The sequence below is a fragment of the Vigna unguiculata genome, chromosome 3 (assembly GCF_004118075.2).
Source record: "Vigna unguiculata cultivar IT97K-499-35 chromosome 3, ASM411807v1, whole genome shotgun sequence".
Taxonomy (NCBI): domain Eukaryota; kingdom Viridiplantae; phylum Streptophyta; class Magnoliopsida; order Fabales; family Fabaceae; genus Vigna; species Vigna unguiculata.
In genome coordinates this window covers 53,296,010-53,304,092 of record NC_040281.1, presented here as the reverse complement: position 1 = coordinate 53,304,092, position 8,083 = coordinate 53,296,010, and the positions used below count along the sequence as shown (strand labels likewise).

At 30.0% G+C, this 8,083-nt stretch overlaps 1 pseudogene; it reads right to left on the bottom strand.

Annotated features, from left to right (window-relative positions):
* Positions 1-1,275: 1,275 nt before the first annotated feature.
* LOC114176945 lies at positions 1,276-4,710 on the bottom strand (annotated as a pseudogene).
* Positions 4,711-8,083: the final 3,373 nt, after the last annotated feature.

Sequence of the window (8,083 nt, the reverse complement as noted above, 5' to 3'; positions counted from 1 at the left end):
CTAGAGGTCTCATTGCTAAAACATCTTTTTGTAAATCTAGTTATAGTCATCAATTAGCCTGACTTGAAGTAAAAACTAAGACTAAAATATTTATGCCAGGCGTAAACAAATGGAGTAACGAAAATGGGGTTGATGTGGTTTTCAGATGTATTGAAAATCTCATTTTAGACAATATTAGACAAAGTAAAGCTCTGGAGTCGTGATTAGTATCTCTTTCTACTAGACGTGAACAAAAAAACTTCAACAGGAGGAATCTAAAAAAATAAAATACTAGTTACGATAAATTTGGAATAGGGTTGGTATTGAATAAGTAAAATTAATCTGAAATCCTAATTCAATCTAATTAGTCCGAAAAATCTATAGGTCGGATATGAACTTTAAAATGTTAGATTTAGATTGTACTAAATTGGTCATGTGGAATCCAAATCTAATCCGATCTGACTTTGCTCAAGTTAGTTTCTACAATCATAGATAACTCTCTACTAAAGCAATAGAACAAAAAATACTTTAAATACTTATAGCTTAAAAACACTATCTTTAACCAAAACACATTTTATTCACAAATATATGTATGTGGTACACATTTTATTGTCTGGACGTAGTGTATGTTAGGGGTGAATCTAATTAAGATTTTTTTTTTCCGCAATTTTACATTTTTAATTCATTATATATATAAATTTTTTAATATATTTTAAAATATCAAAATTAGTGTAAATTTCTGTATTTTTGAAGGTATAATAGATGAATAATACTGAAAATTGAAGAAAAAAAAATTCTAAATTTAAGAGTGTTTTAATTATTACAATAAAGTCTTATTTTATATATTTTGTGTGTTTTATCTTAGGAAATGAACAACTATTATTATTACATTATAAATATTAATAAGCGGAACTATTAGAAATCATTTTAACTACATATATGAATTTAATTATCACCAATATTGAATGTGAAAAGAGAAATATTTATTAGACATATAGATAAAAGTTCATTTAATCTAATGCTTTATTTTTTTATTAGGTGTATTTTGGTCTGAATATTCTCAAAACCCATTATTGTCCAATAATGCAAAGTATAATATCATTTCTATGTAAAAAACATGATCTTATGATGATTGACAGTAAACAACTTCTGTTTTATTAGTGGTGTGTCTCTCCAATAATTTTTTTCAAAAAATTTAACCCAATCAATATCAAATACCTGCAAAAAAGTGGCTATTATTGCATTACCACTTCCATTTTCCAAAGAATGTTACTAGATAGATATAATATAAATGAAAAGGAATTATTAGATTTAACTCTTATTTGATGGAAAGATAAGTCATTGTTGTACCATTTGATTATCCATCCAGCCACTAACAAAAAAATTGAGGCACCACACACCGCTCTCAGTAATGATAAACATCATCGAGTTTGATTCAAGAAGTGCTGACAAATATCATGTATATACCAGCCTGGAACTGGTTTCGGGTGTGATCATGCTTCAATTTCAGCTTCAGCCGCAGCTTCCACGGCATTGAAAGTTTGATAAAGGTAATCTAGAGCTTCTTCTAATGCTGATTCCTTTGGATCATCAGCACACAAAAGCTTCTTGTTACAAACATCTGGATTAAAAGTAGTTGATGACATGTATTGCACAAAGCGCAGTATACATTAATGACAAACTTTTTGGTTGGATCTTGAAGATTGATCTTGCAAAGGTAAATAACTTTCACATATTTGACATTCTTCAAGAAGTTCATTTAGACAAGTTGATCCAACTGCTTCAACTTTCTTCACAATGCTGAGTTCTTTATGGGAAGAACTTGAATCTTTAATACCAACATTGCCAACAAATGTAATTCTTCATATTCTTGCAATCTGATAAAAAATATGAAACATATAAAGATAATGTTACATGCTTCTTGAAAGGGCTTAATAGTTTCAATCTTGTTAAGGGCCAAATTCCTCTTCTTGATTCTCTTCCCCTCATAAACAAGGCTTCTGCTATGATATCACAACAAGAACGCAAGAATTCTGATGCCAAACCTTCCAAAACTCTTACATGATTCACAAGAATGATGGACAACCGCTGGATGATCAGGCTGCTTATAAACATCTCACAGGTAGACTTTTTTTTTATCTTACTAATCAAAAACCAGATCCCAATTATTTTGTCCAACCACTTCTCATTATCAAACTGTTGTTCGGATACCTGGCTAAATTAAAGCTACTGCAACTCATTCTTCTTTTATTCCTCATATTTTAAACTGCAACTCAACTTTTTCAAATTCTGATTGAACAGGTTGTGTGGATACTAAGAGATCCACCACAAGATATTTTCATTGGGGAATCTTTAATATCTTGGCATTCAAAGAAGCGAATCACTATCTCGATATTCTCCTCTAATGTTGAATACTGCACCCTAGTTCTACCACCTAAGAAATTCAGTAGCTCGCTTACATTCTTCAAGAACTGCAAGTCTGCAACTTCCTTTTATTGAAATAACTCTATTGTGACAATCAATATGCTCAACACATAACCATCAATTTTACCTTTTATGAGCAAGCTAAATATATTGCAATTGACAACCACATTCTTTGCAAGAAACTTCAACATACGCTTTTACTTCTTCTACCTTGATCTACCAATCAACTCGCGAACATCATAACCAAGCCCCTTGACTTCAGTAATCTTCACAATCTTTTATCCAAGCTGAACATGTCAAGTATCCGTTCTTTAGCTTCTGGGGGCATTGGAGCAGTCACAGCAGTAAGACAAAATGATAAATTAATTTTCTGTTTATCCATATATGTCTCTATATGTTGGAAGTCTACATCAACTAAAAATAAGGTCATTTCATATTATATAAGTGAAGTGCAAACCTCACCTTACAAGTCGATTTTGTGGGGTTGAATTAAGCTTAAAACTCACTTCCACTATATACAGAGATCTGCCTTGTATCCATAGATCGATAACCATTTCTTCAATAAAATTGTGTTTTTACCTTCGTTTAAGCTATGATAAGATCAAAAAAAATCAGTTGACTCAGATTGTGAAACACAGATGAAATAAATACCAGCAGGGGAGTTTCAGAAGAATCAATAATGTGAGTTACAAAAACGCATTGGAGCTCCCCCGCTGTTGGCCTGCTCCACTTGACCTGAAATTTTAGGCCCTTACACTCAAAAGAACGAAATAAGTTTGTTTAATAAACTGAAAATAGTTTATATACAAGGTAATTTGTAAAAATTCTCTAACATTACAGTAGCTTCTCCGAAATTTGATTGTTAAGTTATGCATGAACTAATTTTAGTTTATAGGAAAAACTATCCTCTTTTATAAATGTTTAAGGTGAAGTATAACCAAACAGGACCGTACATTGATATTTTGAAGTGTTTAAATGATGGCAAAACTACTCAGAGCAAGCAGCATACTCATTCATAATGACACCATTGATGGAATCACAGTAACGTTTCAGCCATTGCAGGAACTCCAAGTTGTCCAAGGGTCAGCCTTTAACAAGTCTGCTAACTTCAACATGCTGCCACAGAATCATTAAAGCAACCATTGAATATAAACTGGTGATTCCAACCAGAGTACCTTTTTCTACAACTCTACATACACTCACATGCAAATTTATTATCTAAAACACATTTACCATTAAATCGCGAGGAAAAGTCACACTTTGCTAAAAATAACTTACCCAACCAATCAAACTGAGTTGAGAATGAACACCAGATAAAGCACCATAGTTTTCCTTAACCAAATTTCTAATGCAGCCTAAGTCCAGCCCACATTTGCAGTCTGCCAGTGATTCATGCTTGAGGATACATATTGAGGCCATGCTAAAGGATACATTAATAAAAAAATAGGTGATATGAAATCCACCATCAAATTTATTTATACTTTTCATTTGATTTCTAGGCCTTGATAAAGATAAACACAGTTTTTTCAGTTAAAAAATGTTGATCAATATACTAAAACATTTCCTAAGTATAAGCTATCCCCCTGAATATTTCATTCTCAAATATTTACTAAAAAAAACCATCTTTCAACTCCCAGTATCCCACTTAACATAATCGTCCTGCAGAATTTTGTAATTCTGGATCTTATCATATTCAGACTTTGCATCAAAGTTCACCTACAAATAAACCCACATTAAGAAAATAGTCCGAATTCAAAAGAGCTCAGAAAAGAAAGTTAAATCAAAGTAACGTCGCTACCTTGTGCATTGGAACAACACCGGGAAACGTCATATTCATCATCTGGCATTGTACAGCCCCAGGTGCAGCCTAGCCAAAAGCAAAACAAAATTATAATCTCAAAAAGTAGATTTTGCCCCACAACACAATTCTTCTTAGATTATAAAGAAGAGAGAAATTGAAAAATATATACATGGATGTGACACTAGAATGGTGGAGTTTAGCTATTTAAATTCTTCTTGCTATTCATAACTGTTCCAAAATTCGTTTGAAATGAATACCAAATGTTCACTTGCAGCAGTATACAGAAGTACAATGTAAGGTGCGAGTTTAGCAAGAACATGCAAAGGGGTGCACAGAGTTACCTCCTCGATGCGGTAGGGATTGAGGTGGAGCTGCTGTTGGTCCAAGTTAGAATCTGATTCCTGCCGACAAAGTAGGCACTATCCATTATGCCCATACTCGACGCCATTTCTACAAACACTGTAAGTAGGAGAAGAAGGAAAATCTTAATTGGGTTTCAACGAAGATTCAATAAACTTATTATCTTTTACAGTAATTATCTTGAGTTTGTATTGATACTATTTTTATGAGTAAAAATTATAGATATAGATTTACTTTACACAATTAATGTTTCATTATTAGATAAACATATCACAAATTATTTAACAACAAAAAATAAATATTAGCATGATTGACAAATTTGTTTATTTAGCTATTCAATAATAATAAAATATTGAAAGAGTCAGTGTGTTACATTTTATTTGGTAAATCTGTTTTACATTTAATAAATATAAAATAAAACATCTATCTTTAGAATGATTGATTTGAGATAATTTAAAAAGTTATATAGATTTGATTTAGGTGATTTAAGATGATATAGAGGAAATTTTTTGAAAGAGAGAATATGTGATAAAAGAAGAGTGATAAAATTGTGTGGATTATTGTGTCAGTTAACATTTTATCCTCACTGGAGTATTTTCCATGTGAATATTTGGCCAAATGGACACAACGTTGGTGTGAAAAGGAAAAGAAAAAGAAAAAAACATGTGAAGAAACCTAGTGCAAAAGATCTCCGATTTTTTTTCCCTTCAAATACACTATTTTTTTAAGTTTAAATTATTTTTTGATTATTTTACGACGTGTCAATTTGTAGGTTTTTTTAACTTTTTTTTAATTTTTTTACATATGTCAATTCGCAGTTGTTTCATATTTTAAAATGATTCAATTTAGTCCTAATTTTTGTAAAAATGAAATAAAATTGTCTCTCCTTAACTTAAAACTTGATTTACTTTTTGTATAAAATTTATGTTTATATTTTTACTAAAATTAACATTTTTATTAAAAACAAACCTTTTATTTTTAGTTTTATTATTAAACAAAGTTAAATCCTAGACTTAATTTCAATAATTAATCATTTTTGTCATAATATATAAAGATATCAAATGTATTATATATACTACAAATATATGGAAGATTAAAAATCAAATAATTTGTCACCCATAACTAGGGATGTCAACGGGGTGGGTAGGGTACGTACCCTACCCGCTGGATAAATATTCTCTCCGTACCCGTACCCATATCCGTCGGGTATTCGTTATGCGGGTAGCCGTCTATTTTTTTCATATCCGCGGGTATCCACGGGTACTTACAAAAATATTTTAAAAAATAAATATTTAACCATAATTAGTGCTTGGATCAACAAAGTCATTTTCTCCGATTGATTCTTATAAAAACAAACAAATAAAAAATCACTAACAATTTATATTGTAGTTTATTTTTGAATTAAATATTAAAGAAATTACTAACTTCATCAATGTCCACATCTTGCAACATTGTATAAAGTTTCATATTGTCCAATTTTAATCTAGAAGAGCATGAAAATATAAGAAGTTCATTTTTTTTGAATTAAAGTTTAGCGGGTACGGATATCCACGGGTACGGATACTATGATACTCGTACCCGCCCCGTTAACATGCAGGTATCAAAAATACCCGTATCCGCGGGTAACGGGGATCCATTTTTAATATCTGTTTCTACCTGTTACGGGTTTTATCCGCAGATACCTGCGGGTACGGATTTTTTTGACATCTCTACCCATAACTTTAGGAACTAAATTTCAAGTTCAAAACAAAACCAAAGTTTAAAGTTTCGTATACAATTAATTTAAAATATTTATGTTAATATTTAATAAAATTGTTAATTTTAGTAATAATATAACTATAATATTTATCCAAAAAGTAAATTGAGTCTCAAATTAAAGAGAGACAATATTACTTCATTCTTACAAAAATTGGAACTAAATTGAAACTAAAAACAAATATAGGGACCAAATTGAATTATTTTGATACGTGTCACGGCTGAGAAGTGACATGTGTAAAACAAAAATCACAAATTAACAAGTGGCGTTGACTTTAACATTGTTTGGTCAAACTAAGGATAATGACCAAACTGAATCATTTAAAAAAAACTAAAACCAAAATTGAGACAATAAAAAACTTGAGAACTAATTTGACACTTTTTCACAAATAAAATGATCAAAAGAGTCATTTAATTTTAAAAAAAAAAAAAACAAAACTTCACTTTAGTTCATATACCAAACTTAAAAATTTGATCCCAAGAAAATCAAATTTCCACCGACGAACACGATTATCTTTTTTTCTAAAGAAAATATTTTAAAAAATTAGGTTACAATTTGATTAGTCAAAATTTCACTATATTCACTATTGTGTCTGAAAACTGGTAAGCGGAATTTTAGCTTTATTTTTCAATTTTATTTTAAAAAATAGGGAAAACAAGTGGGAAAATTATTTCATGTTAAAATTTTAAATCTCAACATAAATTTATACTCAATTTTTTTTTGTATATATTTGTTTTTTTTAACATCTTGATTTTAGCAGTTTAAAAATTAATAAAATAGAGTGCTTTTATCATACTATTACAAAAGATAGGACTATAGAAATATATCATTTATATACTTAAACTAAACTAACAAGTTATTACATCAGGTAATTACTGCTAAAACTCTGACTGAAACTTTTCATCAACCTAAAAAATGACTCCTCATCCTTCAGACACCTCTAACAATATTAGCTTTCCTGACTTGTTATCCTGCTTAAACATATCTTTAAAAGAAAAACACATCTAACTCCATATAATGCTTTATCTACATGTAGAAACATCACAAGAACGATAAGAACATATCGTTATGATCACTAATCAATATTGACTCCTACTGATGATTAAAAAGATACATGCAAGCATAAGAGAGGTAAAATGTAACATAAAATAGAAATAGACCAAAAAGAGGGCGAAATTCAACTTATGCGAACGGAGAAACTAATCGGTTCAAATTCAATAAACTAATCGGTTCAAATTCAATAGCTCACCGAGAGGATCAATTCTACGATCTCGGTTCTTCGATCAGACCAACAGAGAGACATAATTCCTAGAGAGACGTCTATAAAAGTGATTTGTACTAAGATTATGTGTCTAAAAGAATGAAACTCTTTTACAACAAAGATTCTATTTATATTAAAATAATTAAGTCTCACTATTTTTAAACCATCACCACTCTTACGATATCATTTTGTAGGGTTTTATCTTTTTCAATTTCAACTTCCAATAAAAGTTTTTTAAATTAAAATTATTATTTTATTAATTTTGCCTTTAAAATAATTATTCTTTTAAATTTAACCATTTTTTTATTTAATTTTTTTTTAATCTTAATCATTTATACATTTTTATCATTATAAACCTAGAAAAAAAAAAGATGAGCATCCTTTATCAATAATATGTTCTTTTTGTCAAAGCAAGAAACAGGACATAATTGTCACGGGCCTTTGCGAACGATGGGTTGTGGAATGGGCCTTGTAGTTCAAGCCCGGCCTTCCTATAACTAGG